Source organism: Lithobates pipiens, unplaced genomic scaffold (assembly GCF_037356315.1).
Source record: "Lithobates pipiens isolate NorthernLeopardFrog02 unplaced genomic scaffold, aLitPip1_a1.2 Scaffold_13, whole genome shotgun sequence".
NCBI classification, from domain to species: domain Eukaryota; kingdom Metazoa; phylum Chordata; class Amphibia; order Anura; family Ranidae; genus Lithobates; species Lithobates pipiens.
Genome location: NW_027507718.1, coordinates 476651128 through 476667920, shown reverse-complemented (window position 1 = coordinate 476667920; position 16793 = coordinate 476651128).

Below are 16793 nucleotides of genomic sequence, written 5' to 3'. Positions count from 1 at the left end.
GTTGGGCGATTGGATGTCAGTGGAAGAAATGGCAGACACTGAATGGTTGGTAAGGTGGATTATTCTGGCAGCAGCATTAGTAGACTGAAGGGGGATAGCCTGTGTACAGGTAGGTCTACAAGAAGAGAGTTACAATAGTCAAGGCAAGAAATAACAAGTGACCAAATTAGTAGCTTGGTATTGTCATTAGTTGAGAAGAGGTCTATAAAAAAATAATTGAGGCAGAACCATAGATTAAAGGCTAATACCACACACAAAATGTAGGTTTTATTGATACGACTCTGTTGGTAGGTTAAATGACATGCTGTCTTCTTATATTGTGCAGGAAATTCATTGCTGAGATATCATTATTAGACTCTTCAGTTCTTCCTAACTGCTTTGATCATCACAAAGTCTAATGATCGTGTCACACTCCATTAATAGAGGCTGTGAAATGAAGAATATTTAAATGGATAGGGACTCTAACTGTAAGAGAGTGACATCTCCTTTATGGTTGTGAGGGAAGAGGCAAAGACACTCACCACCATGGGAAGATCCCACCACTGAAGTCTCTATGAGCTAAAGAATCAATCTTTTAAACCCACCAATCTGAATCACCCGACGCTATAATAGCATTTTTACCTTTTAAAGTGGTTCTAAAACCAAAAGCTGCTCCTCCTCCCCTTCCCTAAGCCCTGCACCAATCCAGTGCTGGGCCTGCCTGCAGCTCAATTTCCCTCACCCTGCTCTCACAGGCCTCACTGAAAGTAACAGGAGCAATTGGCTCCTACTGCTGTCACTCCTATCCCATGTGCAGAAGAGTGCCGGTGGGGGACCTCAGAAGAGGAGGTTCAGGGGTGCTCTGTACAATACTATTACACAGAGCAGGTAAGCATAAATCTCTTTGTTATTTTAATGAAAAAAATAAACACTTTAAGGAAACCTGTGCAGGGGGAAAATGGAGGGTATCACTGATGTGTTCTTATTCTGAAAGTTCTGGTTGCTTGGCTGTCATGCTGAATCAATTATTCCAGTGGTCTCCAAACTGCGGCCCTTTGCTTGTGACCCAATGACATCAACAATTGGGCACCATTTCTCATGCCAACTTCAACAATGGGGCACTATTGCTCCCAATGATACTAATGATGGGGCACTATTTCTCCCCCTAATGCTAAATGTGTCAGTTTACTCTCACTGATGCCAGGAAAATTTCCACTGCTGCTGGCCACAGTCCGGCCCCCCCTTAAGTCTGAAGGACAATAAACCAGCCCTTTGTTTAGAAAGTTTGGAGACCCCTGACTTACTCTATGAACATTAACCACTTAAGCCCCGGACCAATTGTCAGCCTAAGGACCAGAGGTCTTTTTACAATTTCGCACTGCACTGCTTTAACTGGTAATTGCGCGGTCATGCAAAGTTGTACCCAAACGAAATTTGCGTCCTTTTCTTCCCACAAATAGAGCTTTCGTTTGATGGTATTTTATTGCCTCTGCAATTTTTATTTTTTACGATATAAAAGGAAAAAGACTGAAAATTTAGAAAAAAAAGATATTTTCTTCTTTTTGTTATTAGAAAAATCTAATAAAATCAATTTTAGTCATACATTTAGGCCAAAATGTATTCAGCCCCATGTCTTTAGTAAAAAAAAATGTCAATAAGCGTATATTTATTGGTTTGCGCAAAAGTTATAGCGTCTACAAACTAGAGTACATTTTCTGGAATTTACACAGCTTTTAATTTATCTCATTTCTTGAGGTGCTAAAATAGCAGGGCAGTACAACCCCCCCCCCCCCCAAATGACCCCATTTTGGAAAGTAGACACCCCAAGGAAATTGCTGAGAGGCATGTTGAGCCCATTGAATATTTTTTTTTGTCCCAAGTGATTTTTTTTTGCACAAAGTTATCACTAAATCATATGTTGCTCACATATGCTATGGGCATATGTGAAATTACACCACAAAATACATTCTGCTGCTTCTCCTGAGTACGGGGATACCACATGTAGAGGACTTTTTGGGAGCCTAGCCACGTACGGGACCCCGAAAACCAAGCACCGCCTTCAGGATTTAAATATAAAACGCTACCAAAAAAAACTGTTAGTGATCGCAGGGATCAGGCCTGACTCTGCGAACGCTGCAGTTATGTGTTTAGTGTTTTGTAAGTGACAGTGATCGATCGATACTGCACTTGGGTGGGCTGGGCGGAGGGGCAAAACGCATTTTTTTGGAACCCTAAACTGCTGGGGACACTAGTATAGATCTGATCAGATCAGATATTGATCTGTTCAGATACTATACCACTACGGGAGGTGCATGCTTTGCGCGTGGGTGTTAGCGGTACTGGCACTAACCTAGCTCTGCCTGGGGCGACGCAAACCCTATCTGACCCTAAAACCGAATTGATATCACCCGCCAGGTGATCAGGGGGTTAAACCTTTATTGGGTAATAAATGGTGGGTGCCCACTGCCCTGATGCTATAAAAAGCAAACTAATTAACCAGCGTCACCCGTAACACTTATACAAGTGATGGCGAACCTTGGCACCCAAGATGTTTTGGAACTACATTTCCCATGATGCTCATGCACTCTGTAGTGTAGTTTGAGCATCATGGGAAATGTAGTTCCAAAACATCTGGGGTGCCAAGCTTCGCCATCACTGACTTATACGGTGATCACTGGTGAAAAGGTTAACTAGGGGCAATCAGGGGGTTAAAACCTTTATTAGGTAGTATATGGGGGTCCCTGACACTATATAAAAACCTGACGGGGAACCTAAATAACTAACCAGGTAACCAGCGTCACCAGTGACACTTATACGGTGATTGCTGGTGAAAGTGTTAACTCTAGGGGCAATCAGAGGGTTAAAACCTTTATTATTTAGTATATGGGGGTACCTAACGCTATAAAAACCTGGCGGTGAACCTAAAAAATAACTAGCTACCCAGCGGCACCAGTGACACTAATGCAGCGATCAGAAAATGATCGCTTAGTGACACTGGCAAAAGGGGGTGAAAGGGTTACCTGGGGGCAATCAGGGGGTTAAAACCTTTATTAGGTAGTATATGGGGGTCCCTGACGCTATAGAAAAACCTGACGGGGAACCTAAATAACGAAATAAACTAACTGGCTAACCAGCGTCACCAGTGACACTTATACAGTGATCACTGGTGAAAGGGTTAACTCTAGGGGCAATCAGGGGGTTAAAAACTTTATTAGGTTGTATATGGGGGTCCCTGATGCTATAAAAACCTGGCGGTGAACCTAAAAAATAACTAGCTACCTAGCGGCACCAGTGACACTAATGCAGCGATCAGAAAAACGATCGCTTAGTGACACTGGCAAAAGGGGGTGAAAGGGTTACCTGGGAGGCAATCAGGGGGTTAAACCTTTATTGGGGGCATAGGGGGCTACCCTGGACCTAACACTAACTGCCCTGACAGTTTTTACAGTTACAACTGACACTAAATGCAGTGATCAGTAAATAAATGATCACTGCAATCAGTGACACTGTGACTGGGAGGGGGGATTGGGGGGATCGGGGGGTCAGGGGGTGACTGGGGGTTAAAGTGTGCCTATGTGTACCTACATGTCAGTGTAGTGTTGGTGCACTTACTAGGATGTCTTCTCTCCTCCCTGTTCGGTCAAAAAGACCGCCTCGAGAAGAGTGACATCACTTCCTCCTGCCTGTGTTTACACTACACAGGCAGGGGAAGCTTCTCATTCGCCAGGAGCAATTGAGAGGGGATGGCCAGAAACCAACGGCCATCCCCTCATCCCGGATCGCTCCTGAAGCTAAACGGACCGCCGCAGCCAGCGGGAGGGGGTCCGATCGGACCCCCCCACCCGCTGGAAGGCAGGCACGTACGGGTACGTACTTGTGCCTGTCCGTGCCATTGTGCTGACGTATAATTAAATGCGGCGGTGCTAAAGTGGTTAACAAACATGCATATTTATATATGCAGTCGCACGGAAGAAGACTCACTTCAATGAGGCCGCATATATGTGCATGCAGCGGCAAGGGGTTTTAACAGCCACATAAAACATAAACCTTGATAAATGCACACCGTGTATGACTTCTCTCTGCACAATCAGCACTTGAAACAGCTGACCATATAGCCGAGTGACGCCGTGCAGCTCATGGTACCACTCAGCCCCCTCCCCACCCCCATGCTATCTAAGTTTTATAATTGCAAAGCCTCACTGAGAAACTCTTCCTCTGTGCCCTGATGCTGTCAAAGACATAGAAAAGCGAAGTGGGCCTCATGACTTTATGAGTTTTCATTTACTAAAACAAGAGAGTGCAAAATCTGGTGCAAGTCTGCATAGAAACCAAATGGCCTACCGAAGGACCCTGGTCCTGCCCCTGCTTAATGCAGCCAAAATGTGCATTCCCAGGCACTGGGCTTCACCTCACCCCCCAACAATCTCAGAATGGATCAAGCAAGTTAATAGAATAGCAGAAATGGAGGAGCTCATTGCTATAGCTCGGGACTCCACAGTTAAATTTTCCAAGACTTGGGCCTGCTGGAAATACTTCCTTACCACTGACAGGTATCGGAACTTGATGCGCGAATATGCGACTCCACGTAATGCGGTATGAATGTCCGTTGGGAGAACGGACCCGGTATTTACCCCTGTTCTCTGGGTGACGGGGTGCTCCCATCCCTTCCCGAGGGATGGGTCTGAGAGATCACATCTGGCTCCCTATCTTCCACCAATGGATTTCACAAAGAGCTCTTTTCCCACCCTAGCCCTTCAGAAGCAATAATAGGCAGATCTCGCGTATTGCAGAGCGGAGACCGAAGAGACATTACTCGTCCCCTTTACCTCTTCTCAGTTTTCCCCCTCCTTATTTTCACTCCCATGACCCCCCCTCCCCCCCCAATCTACTAACCCGACTCTTCCCCCCCCTACACCTCCTCCTGTCCTTTATATGTACCACAACCCATTGGTTATTTTCTGGATGCCCAAATTAAGGTATCCAAGCCTACTCTTTTACATGTTTAGGCAGATTTATTATGGAACATAAGTACCCATCGGCTTGGCTAGGTAGGAACTTCCACCGAAACATGCTCCACGAGTTGGCCCCAGTTACATTACTATTGGGATACACCTACCCTGGGTCCATCCTGATATGGTTGATTCAAAATGTTTAACGCTTCTTCCCTGACTGCACTTCCTACCTTTTGCTTGGAGATTTCTTTTCTTTTTTTTGTATTTTAATTGACGACAAATGGATGTGACTTGCCTATAATATGTACTGGCTTGGATCTTTCATTATGTACATTTTATGTTACTTGGAGAAATATATGACATCTCTATTATTGTAACTGATTTATGTTCTTTTTTTGAATAAAAATTTTATTGGAAAAAGAAACCAAATGGCTTCCATTTTTTTTTTTTTTTTTGTCAAAGCTTAACAGGACATGCTGAAGTTAGAAGCTGATTGGTGACCATGCAACATATTTTGTACCCTCCAATTTTAGTAAATCAACCCCTATGAGTTGCATACTGTTGCTTGTAAATGGCCTGTTGGTTCAAGTGCTAATTGCAGAACAACCAAAGCACAGGCAGATGTCAAACATTGTGCTTTTGTCTTAATCAAGGCACACAATAACAGATTTCTCCATCCATGCGACACAGCATGGATGAGACACCTGCTATTTTTTTTTTTTTTTGAACAGCTGGCAGTAGAGTGCAATTCACAATGGCCCAAACCCATGTAAGGTGCATTATGGTAACATGGTGTTGTGAATGGGCTCTAATGATTACAGAGCTGCAATAAGTTGTGATTTTTATGCCTGCATAAAGTTCTCAGGCTTAATATACTGTCATTCACTAAAAATATCACATAAAATATATCTGTACATCAGTGGTGGCTGGTGGTATAAAAATCCACTGTGCCCCAAGCCCACCCTTTTTTGAAACCTATTAGAGCCTCTGGCTCTAATCATGTGCTTCAAAAAAGAAACCCCATTGGAATCCATATGAGCGGTGCCCCATGTGCAGATTAGGAGGCCAGATTCATGGAATAGGGGGGAGCATTACGGACCACCACTGCTGTAGATTCATTTCTTCACAATCCATTTTCATGGAATGGTAGAATAAAAAATTCTAAAATTAACACTTGAATCTATATATCTAAATATTGTCCAGCTTTATGTTTAAAAAATATGATCCCTGTATTAAAAAATATTAGAGCTAAATAAGCAAAAACAGGTCAATGGCTTGAATACAGATACAGCTACACCAAAAGAAATAATCATATGATGATCTGCTTTTCGGATTTTGTTCCACCAAGGCTCATTTGAAAGCCACAGTGAAGTCATTCATTAAGGATTAGTTTATATCAAAGGCTCTGGTGTAGTATATGAAAGCGTATGGTAAAACCACAGTTCCTCATACTGTAATTTAGGTTGTGTTCATTTTCTCTGAGACCAAAATCATCAAAAGTTCTGAAGTCTGCAGAAATGGACATGGAGGGGGAAAGGGAGGGGGGACTCTTATACAAAAACCACCTACTATGTAAGTAAATAAGGATAACTAAAAGCCACTGAGGACTGGTGCACATCTAAACAGGTGCCCGCTTATATCTCATACAGCAGCTTTTGATAGTTTTAATGCAGAGGTGTTCATTTCCTTGACTAGTTAGTTTAAGCCTTCTACAGCAGATGTCACACTTAAAGTGGAAGTAAACTCCCCTATCGTTTTCAGCCAAGGAAGCTGCCATCTTTGCCTGTTTAATCTTCAACTGCTATGGTGCTGCACATGTGATTCGCTATGACACCGGCCATTGGATGGTTTGATAGTTTAGCTGAGAGCACAACCAATGTGCAGTTAGCATTCCCAGCATGCCTTTTTTTTTTTTAACTGTTTAAATCAATGGGTTTACTTCCACTTTAAAAGGCCAGTCTACCCAGAAGTGATTCTTAGTTATAGGTGGAACCTAGTGGAATCAGCTGCCAAATTCGAATATGTCTTTGAGAGTCCAACAGTGAGATCAACTTGGTGCACTTTGTGTCCATATAGGAGTCTTGAACATATAGATACAGTATATGGATCAGCTCCAGGTTGGTCCACACTTGCCCACTATTGGCTCAGGTGCATGTCCGGCTTGTCAAGGGAACCTCATATGTATATAATGAATGGATGACAAAAAACTTGTGGCTTCTTTATTAGCCTATACACATTAGCAGAACAGCAGCTCACAGGGATGAATGAAACCACTTACGTGTTTTTACACACTTAGGCCATTACTCATAGATTTGCAGGTTTCATTTCTGTGATTTGTTAGTGTTTATGGACGAATAAAGAAGCTGCAAGTATTTTGTCATTCATTAATTATGTACATATGGAAGTTTTAGGCGTTTCTGCTCAGTTTTTTTGTGATTAAACTCCTTCTGTTCTATTTCCATAATATAAAATAAATAAAAGGAGTAAAAAGGAGAAAAGGTGAACCCCTCAATATAGAAAGCTCTGGTGTGAAGAATGAGGAACTCAAGCGTTCACTATTGGTGTATCTGATAGATAAGAAAATGTGAAGTGATCTTCAGGGTTTACAAAAAACTGAAATATCAATTCTATATGGCCAACACTTTTAAAGAAATTTATTTGGATAACCTTATTTAAATTTTAAACCAGAAGGCAAATATTTAGTTCTTACTGGAGACCAGTCAACTGAGTGACTTTTTGAAGGCTCTAGTGTTTCTTCCTGTTTCATACCTTATTTTTCCTCAACTTGAGTGATCCTGTCCACCTCTGTATTCTCCACCCTGCATAATACAAAATCTATAATAAAGTGGGACTAACTCAAAAGGGCGAATGTGCCTGGAAACTGAGATCTTGCCAATGCAGTCTAAAAAAGACCCTGCAAGACAAAATACAGGCATACCCCACTTTTAAGTACACAATGGGGTTTATTTACTAAAGCTGGAAAGTACAAGATCAGGTTCACTTCTGCATAGAAACCAATGAGCTTCCAGGTTTTATTACCAAAGCTTAATTGAACAAGCTGGGGTTAGAAGCTCATTGGTTTCTATGCAGAAGTGAGCCTGATTGTCCGCGTTCCAGCTTTAGTAAATAAACCCCATTGTGTACTTAAAAGTGGGGTATGCCTGTACAAACACTGAAATGTTGGTTTTGGGTGGACTAACCCAATACTAATGGTTTCGATCAATTTTATTTTAGGGAACGTTTTAGGTTTAAGGGTTTGAAACTTGCAAGCGTGCAGGGAATCGGCTTTTCCATCAGAATTTTTGGAGAAAAGACCATACATGTGCAATATTTCCTGGCCTACCAGCTCTGAGAGGTTTACACTCTGATCCAAGGTCCACAGAGGGGGGTCTATAAATTGCATGGGGAGCTAGATAGGGTTAGTTTTTTTTATGTTTTGTAATCATTTAAAGTAAACATGTGGCCAGAATATGAGCATGCAAATATTTGTTTACACTGAACAAGCAGAAAATGCATTTTAAAACAAGCACTCACTGATGTCTAGAGGTCTAGAAGGCTGCTGAGCCACTTTGGGGAGGGAGGGAACAGCATGAGAGTAACTTTTAGGAGGTGGAACAGGGTGAGCTGAGCTGCTGAGCCACTACCAGGAGTGGGAACAGGGTGAATTGAGCTATTTATTGAGTTCTGGGAGGGTAGGAAAGGATTGCTGGCCTATTTACTCACTTCTGGGGGAAAGGGGGGGGGGGGGGGCTCATGGGTGGCTGAGCTGCTGAGTCACTGTTGAGAGGTGAAGATAAACTATTTATTTACTTATGAGAGGGGGAGCAGGGGCAGCTGAGCTGCTGAGCTACTACTGGGAAGGGGAGCAGGGGGAGATTAGCTGGCTTAGACAATGACTTTAAAGCTCCCACTGTGAATTTTGAGAATGAATTTCTCTATAGTACCTGCAGCAACAGAGGTCAGTAAGAATTTACTTTAAACCCGATTTACCTCTTGCCAAGAATAGGTAACCACTTCAATGTCCAAAGCCTGACCACAGGATCAATTTAAGCAACATTTTCTCACAGTGAAGCCAAAGATATTCAACTTCAATGGCGTTAACTTGTATGTCAGGAAATGGCAAGTTCCATCACAACCTTCTAAGACAGGAATATTACTTTGTCACTAAATTTAATACATTACAGTCTCTGTGTAGTTCACCATCAATAGGGACTGAGCTGTACAAAAAATGACATGCCTTTTGAACCATCATTTTTATTATTTTTATTGAATTCATACATAATTTCCATAATCCAAACAATCACAGTGTACAGTTAAACAAATGTCAAAGTCCTTTGCAATACACTACAAACCACTTACTCTAAATGTAAACCAAAAGCGGGTAAAACCCATAAGGTTACAACAAATTAACACATTTTTTACCTTATTCTCTTCTGCGATATGAACATTTTTGTAAAAAATAATAAACAGATTGCGAGTTGTATTATAGATGTGAAATGAATGGCTGGTGACCCAGATGGTAGTGCATTCAGCTGACACAGGCAATATGGCAAGTATCAGAATTTCATCACGGTTAATTTATTGTATCACCAGAGAATGCAGAGAGGCAGATGCATCAGAAAATTTATATTCAATTTCCCTTATACTTAACTTAGCTGTGCTATTTAATCACCCGTATGAGCAGCAGAGTTCAAAGTGCAAGCAGCTCAATTTCATGCAGTATAATTTAATAAAGGAAGGCTTTGCAGATCAATATTATTAATGAAGCATTTTGCTACTTTTGTAATTAAAACAGACATATCAATTAAGTACTGGAGACAGTCATACTGTGACTTAACTTAGTGAATAAGGTGAATTGGTGCTCATTTTGAACATCAAATTATGTGTAGGGGAAATAAAAAAATAAAAAAAATAAAAAGTTTTGCTTGCATATTATTAGAATGAATGCAGATTCATCTTATTCAGTGAATATGAAATATGAAAAAGTGAAACATTTTTACTCATACGTTTATATATAGCTAAATACTAATACTTTTTTATAGACTAGTGAAGGGTCAAAACCCCTGATAGGTTATATTTTTGCTCTCTGTCTAATGCTTGGGAAATTTTCCTTTACTTCCTGTCCCAGAGTTGCAAATGGAAATCTACCAAACTTAGAGGAATTAGCTCCTAGAGAGTTATCCCAGAACAGAGGTCCCCCTTGGCAGTTTAACTTTTACCTCTTTTTCTGGGGAAAACTCTGAAATTTTGGATTTTCATTCATTTTCTAAGGCCCCTTTCACACGGGGCGGATCAGTAATGACCCGCCCCGTGATGATCCGCTCGCTCAGCGGGGATCGCTCCGTTGTCCCCGCTGAGCCGGTGGCGGACAGGGCAGTCTTCGCACACTGTGCAGGGACCGCCCTGTCAGCTCTCCATTCTCCTCTATGGGGGATCGGATGAGCATGGCCCATCTGTCCGTGTTCATCCGATCCGCTCTGCAGATGGATAGAAAAATAGGATTTTCCTCCGTCTGCAGCATCGGACAGTAGCGGAGGCAGACAATAGCGGGTGTCTGCGGATGTTCATCATACTGTTCACATACTGTCCGCATGTGTGAAAGTGGCCTTAGTCATAACGAGTACCAGTACAAATAGAGGATCAAACTCATCGGTGAGGACACAGACAGCAATAACACTTGACCGAGGAGCTCACCCTTCCCCATTATAACCAAAACAACAACAAAAAGTTTTTTACACTCTAAAGATACACTGACCTTAAAGGGCAAGATGTCCATGTGTTTGTAAAGGACGCTACCACCCCAGTTATACTCACATTACCGGCAACCCCCTCCACCCCTGCCTCCAATGCAGCCAGTGCTGGCAAACCAATGTGTTGCCTGTGTTGGAAGCTATGGGGGAGCAGTGAAATCCCCTCCCCACTAAGTGAAAAAGTCTGGACCTAGTGATTGGCTGCTAAGCCTGTGCAATGTCAATGGGAGGGGGTTCCATACTCCCCCATACCTGGATGCACTGCACTGTTTTTTTTTTAATCTAGTGGTAACAATGGCAGGACCAGACTGGATGACTAGTAAAGTTACTATAGCTAGGGTGGGGAATGACACACTGTCACTGCCCTGAATAGGCAAAGTGACAATGGAGTGCATTTACTCAAGGCAAATAGACTGTGCAATAGACTGTGCAATAGACTGTGCAGTTGCTCAGATTTTCCCTAGAGCTTAGTAAATGTGGTGAAGCTTGGCTGATTTCCATCGTCCAATCACGTGCAAGCATATTTTTCTTGCACCTGATTGGGCATTCTTTAAAAAGTAAAGCTTCCCCAATTCACCATTCACCAATCTCTCTAAGATGTATACAACCTACTACAACAAAACTGACATTTGCAAAAAAACAAAAACAAAACAAAAGATTAATTTGGTTTTCATCTGTGAACAAACAAAACTGTATTAGTTTCAACAATGTATCACACAAATATATAGAATGGTAATAGAAAAATTTAAAATGTTACACACCTGTTGAACACCTTATTAAAATGACCATATATTTTACACCTCTTTTTCACCAAATCCCCTCTAGGACTATCTAAGCCGATTGGGCAAGGGAGGACCACCCTTAAAGTGGTTGTAAACACTTACAAACCATTTTGACCTACAGGTAAGCCTAGATTAAGGCTTACCTGTAGGTCCAAGAAATATCTCCTGAACCTATACGGTTTAGGAGATATTTACCAAAAGACAGGCACCGCTGTCTACGGCGCATGCGCCATAGACAGCTGTGCGCAGGTGCTCTGAGCAGGCCGCAGATCACTGCGATATGCCGCTCGTGACGGCTCCCGTGCGCATGCGCAGGAGTGACATCATCGCGGCTCCGGCGAATCACAGCACCGGAGCAGCGAGACCCGGAAGTCACTCCAGGATACATGGCAGCGGCGAAGATGAAGACGGAGGACCGCTTCGGGGGCTTCTTTCTCAGGTAAGTTATTCATAATGAGCTAGTATGCTATGCATACTAGCTCATTATGCCTTTGCCTTACAGGGTGTGTTTTTTTTTATTTTTTTATATTGCCTTTACTTCCTCCTTAAGGTGTCTTTGACCAGTGCGGCTCTATCAAGTTCCAACTGACAGCTTGACTGCTACTCCTGTTTATAATCACCATATGTGATGGTATCATTAACCACTTCTGGACCGCCCACCGTCGCTTTATGTGATGACTTTGAAGGAGGATATCGTTATTATGGCAGCAGCTAGCTGCCATAACCCCAGTATCCTCCTTTTCAGTGGGAGCGTTCTGGTTTAAGATAAAAGTGGTCTTCGCGGCAGATTTACCGAGAGATCACTTTTATCGGCGGTGGGAGAGGGCCCCCCTCCCGCCGCGATCCGGTCCTGTCTGATTGAAGGTTCTGGTGCGAACCGAACTGGGGGGGTGTTCGGCTCATCCCTAGTATATATATATATATATATATATATATATATATATATATATATACACACATATATATATATATATATATATATATATATATATATATAGTTTTATATTTTTGTTAAGTAGGATTACCCTATTTACAGTACATAAAAATGAACAATCAAAATTGCATGTGGTAGGTTTTATATGCTGAGAGGAGGGCAAAGTACTTAGGTTTGCCTCAAAGATACCAACAGTAAAATTTCATGTATTATTAAATTATTTTTTTTTACAAAAGCAGTATTTTATTTTTATCTCATGCCTTTAATAAAAACAGATGACACAAGGTTGCTGTAAAAACTAGGTCAAAGTTAGACAAATATTGAAAATGTATACACTAAGGCCAGCGTTGGTGCACAGAAAAAGAAACCTTAATGAGGACTTCCTGCAAATCTATTTTTAAGCTTAGGATGATACATTGCCTTGTGTGTTACATTGTGCTAAGAAAATACCTTTAGGAATGTTTGATGTTTGTCATTTATAAAATCACACAATAACAATGGCAGATAGAGACCGTGTACAGGTCTATGGAATAAGGAAAAACGCAAAGTGCATTCACCCCGACCAACCATCGGATTTGACTTCTCTAAACTGAGATATGATTAATTGCTATAACTTACTACACTTGAGGAATTTTAAAAGTGTAACTATGGGAAGCGTAAATATAATATATAAAAACGGCCAACTGTCTCTCATTTGGAGAGACCGTCTCTCTTTTGGTGCTAAAATCCCTTTGGCCTCTTTCACACGGAAGATCCGTTCAGGTCCGCCTGTCAGTTTTTTAGGTGGACCTGAACGCACACTCCATAGAGCTGACATCCGACCCGCTCCGATCCGAAAAAGTGTGACGGAGGAAAAACTTATTTTTCCATCCATCAGCGGATTGGATCGAGTGATGACGAACTCTGCGGTCTGTCCTCATCCGATTCCCCATAGGGGAGAGTGGCACTCTGACAGGTCCATCCCTGCGCAGTGTGCAGAGACAGACCTGTCATATTCCTGCTCAGCGGGGATCGATGGAGCAATCCCCCACTGAGCAGAAAGGGTTCCGTACACAAACACGTCCGTGACGCTCATCCGCCTTGTATGTGGGATTACTCTTCCGTCTGATAGCAAAGCCATGGGCTTCTAGCCCTCCGGCTGCTTTATTTCCTTGGGGAGGCATGTGGATACTTCGAATCCAGTGCAAACATCAGTTATTATAACCACGGTTTGGCACGAAAAGGAAGAAGAGAGTGAATTGCATATACATGCATCAATCCTCCCTTCCTCTATTGATCCCTTTAGGAAAGGTGGATCTGGAGGAAGTGGTCGTTTGATATCTCCTTTTTAGGTTTACACTGATCCGTACCCTATTAACTACGCAGCCCTACATTGGTTTGGGACACACCCATGCATATCAGCCACACATATTCTATGTAGGTTTTCAAGCACATCCAACTCTGACGAACCATTCCAGAAATACCATTATTCCATCTAAATTTTGCTCTTCACCCCTGATGAAAGTTCTGTGACATCAGCAACTAGAAACGCATCAGAGGTGGGTCATAAGAAAAGAGTATTTTTATTCATTGGTTGGCTTTTTATATTTATCCATGTTTGTGTATATCTGTAGATTGCCATAAAGACACCGTCAGTGGTGAGGTCTCTCTGGCTGGATTCTGTATTTGTTTTGTAATTGTTAATAAAGAATTTATATGTTTTAACGGTTACATGGTGTTGGTGGTCATGATTAAAATCCCACTCTAACAGGGGGACCCTCTTTCTTTCCTAAAGTATATCAGGGATGGGACCACCTCACCAGAACCTTTTGATCCACTGAGAGCCCCTTTCTATTACACGTCCGTGCGAAAGAGCCCTTTGTCTTCTTCCTCTTTCCTCCCCATTTGTCCCTGTTTTTTTTTTTTTTTTTGTCTGATCTATGGATGTCTAGATAAAAGGAATCATTGAATTACCAACAGTGTTATACAACACTAAAGCTATCATCCAGACCCTGTATTATTGCATTTATTACTGGTTAATAACCAGTATAAAGGAAAAGTAGTTGAAAAAAATTTGGGTTTACCAATTATTTCTGGTTTATTAATTCTTCATGGTCCACATAAGGGGGTGTGTCTCATTCCTATATACTTTCTGCTACAAAGGTGTCTCTCATTCTCAACTCAGAAAGTTGGGAAATGGCCGGGACTTGTAGTTTATCCATTCAGACACAGCTGCCCTGACTTTAAACATGACAGCAGTTATGGGGGAGAGGAACCCCCACCCATTATCACAGTTGAAATGGGGGCAAAGAGGGGGGTCTGCTTGAACATGTTACATGGTACCCCCTAAATATGGGTGTGACGTAACATGTTCAAAAGGTGAACCTATCCTTTAAATCATGTGAATAAATGTTGACTATTGGAAGTACCCTGACATTTTTAAATGGGTTGTCCCATATTTATTTATTTGTTTTATATTTCCTACCTTTTTAGATGTTTCCGAGGAAGAGGTGTCGTGGTGACTGCAAGGTCGTTAGAGTAAGCCTGTCCCAAGTCTGTCCTCATTAACATACAATACAAGAAGTCCAACCTCAACACTTTTAGGACAATGTTCAAATCCAGTTATAATTATAATAACAAAGAGAACTGTGTAGGATTTTTCCTTGATGGAGGGTCCAGAATAGAACATCTAGCAAAGGTAAGCTGCAATTTTTATTCTTTTTAAGTTATGCTATGTAAATGGGTACATATAATAAATATAAAACCAGGTGTTAATTATGAATATACTTCCATTATATTCATTGTCCACATGGACACAGGCAATCAGCTTCTAACTTCAGCTTGTTCAGTTAAGCTTTGACAATAAAACCTGGAAGCTGACTGGTTTCTATGCAAAGCTGCACCAGATTTTGCATGTTACAGTTTTATTAAATCTCTCCATTATCTCCAGAAAAAGTTTTCCATATCGCAGCTCCTATATTAAAGTATAACCAACAGCAAAACTTTTTTGTTTTGTTTTATATAGCGTGGAGAAGGATTAGAACACCTGTCAGTTTTTATCGCTGTCTGTGCCCCCGTTAGGGAGATTCACCCTCTCTATTTGTCCTGATTACCATTTTAATGGAAAGTGAAAGTACAAGAAAATCACAAATTTTGGGTTGTCCCCAGAAAGGTAGTAGAGGGGGAAATCTTCCAATGGGGACACTAGTTCTGGTGACCTAGGGGTCCCCAAGGAATTCCCTTAATTTGCAGGGATTTCCTCTCACTTTCTGTTTGGCAATGGAACAGGACGTGAAGGGAAATCTCCTCATTGAATAAAAAAACCCTCCCTTGCTCTATCCAAAATGAAAAAAATAGTTTGCCCATAGCTCTACTTTAATTTTACCAACTCCATCAAGACAGTTAGCACGGCCTTATATTAACATCTATTTATATGTCCTCTGTTGGTGCTCTACTTTCTAGTTTGGCTGGAGAACATCTTTAATCCTCTAGTTTCTGCAAATGGGTTCCATACATCTGAGCGCCAATAAACCGTCTAAAAACACATGTCTATATCCTGTCTTGTAGACTTGCTTGTGGCTTTTGCAACGTGGCACACTTGTACTTTCATGTATACAATTCATACATCTTCACATCTATCCACTGACAGGACTTATGCAACCACCTCTCAATGTCAACACAGCTTGAACAGAGTAAACTTGGTTGTATATACAGAGATCTCCTGTAGGCTGTAAACACATTAACAGGCAATGGGGGCTACTGTCACACATGTTGTAATGACATTAGCAGATTGTGTTATAAAGCTTCAGCGTGAGCAAAGACTTCATTTTCCGTTTCTCTGGTGTGTTCACCGATCCGGAAAAATTGGTTCAGATGAACTAATGGGTATAATTATTATGCCATCACCGTAGGAACCTCACAGTAAATGTAAGTAATAAAATGTTAATCTTTCTATTGCCGAGCAAGAGGCCGTCATGATTACTTTGTAATTCCTGTTCAGTGGTGTGCTTATTTTTTCACTCCCTTTGGGCTTTACGTAATCTTTTTTTTTTTTTTTTTTTTTTTTTTTTAGATATCCCAGATGTCAAGTAGGAAGTGACTTGTGGTAACTTGTCCTTTTGCAATGGATTAGTAAAATATACTTGTCTGCAAAACACCACTAGCCAGTTGGTTTTATAAAGGATTTATTAAGAGAAACACAACGTAACATTCTTTTTTTTTTAGAAATCTCCGATGGAACCTTCCATCCCACCATATTCTGGTAGTTAGGGATTAGTAACTCTACTTGGGTTCAATTTAAAAACGGTTTCACAAATATTACTTAGCTTGCAAAACTTGTGGTGAATCCCAATGATGCCTTTGGGAAGAGAAGTGGAGAGGTGTCAACAAATCTTGTTATTCAATTCTGGCCATTTGT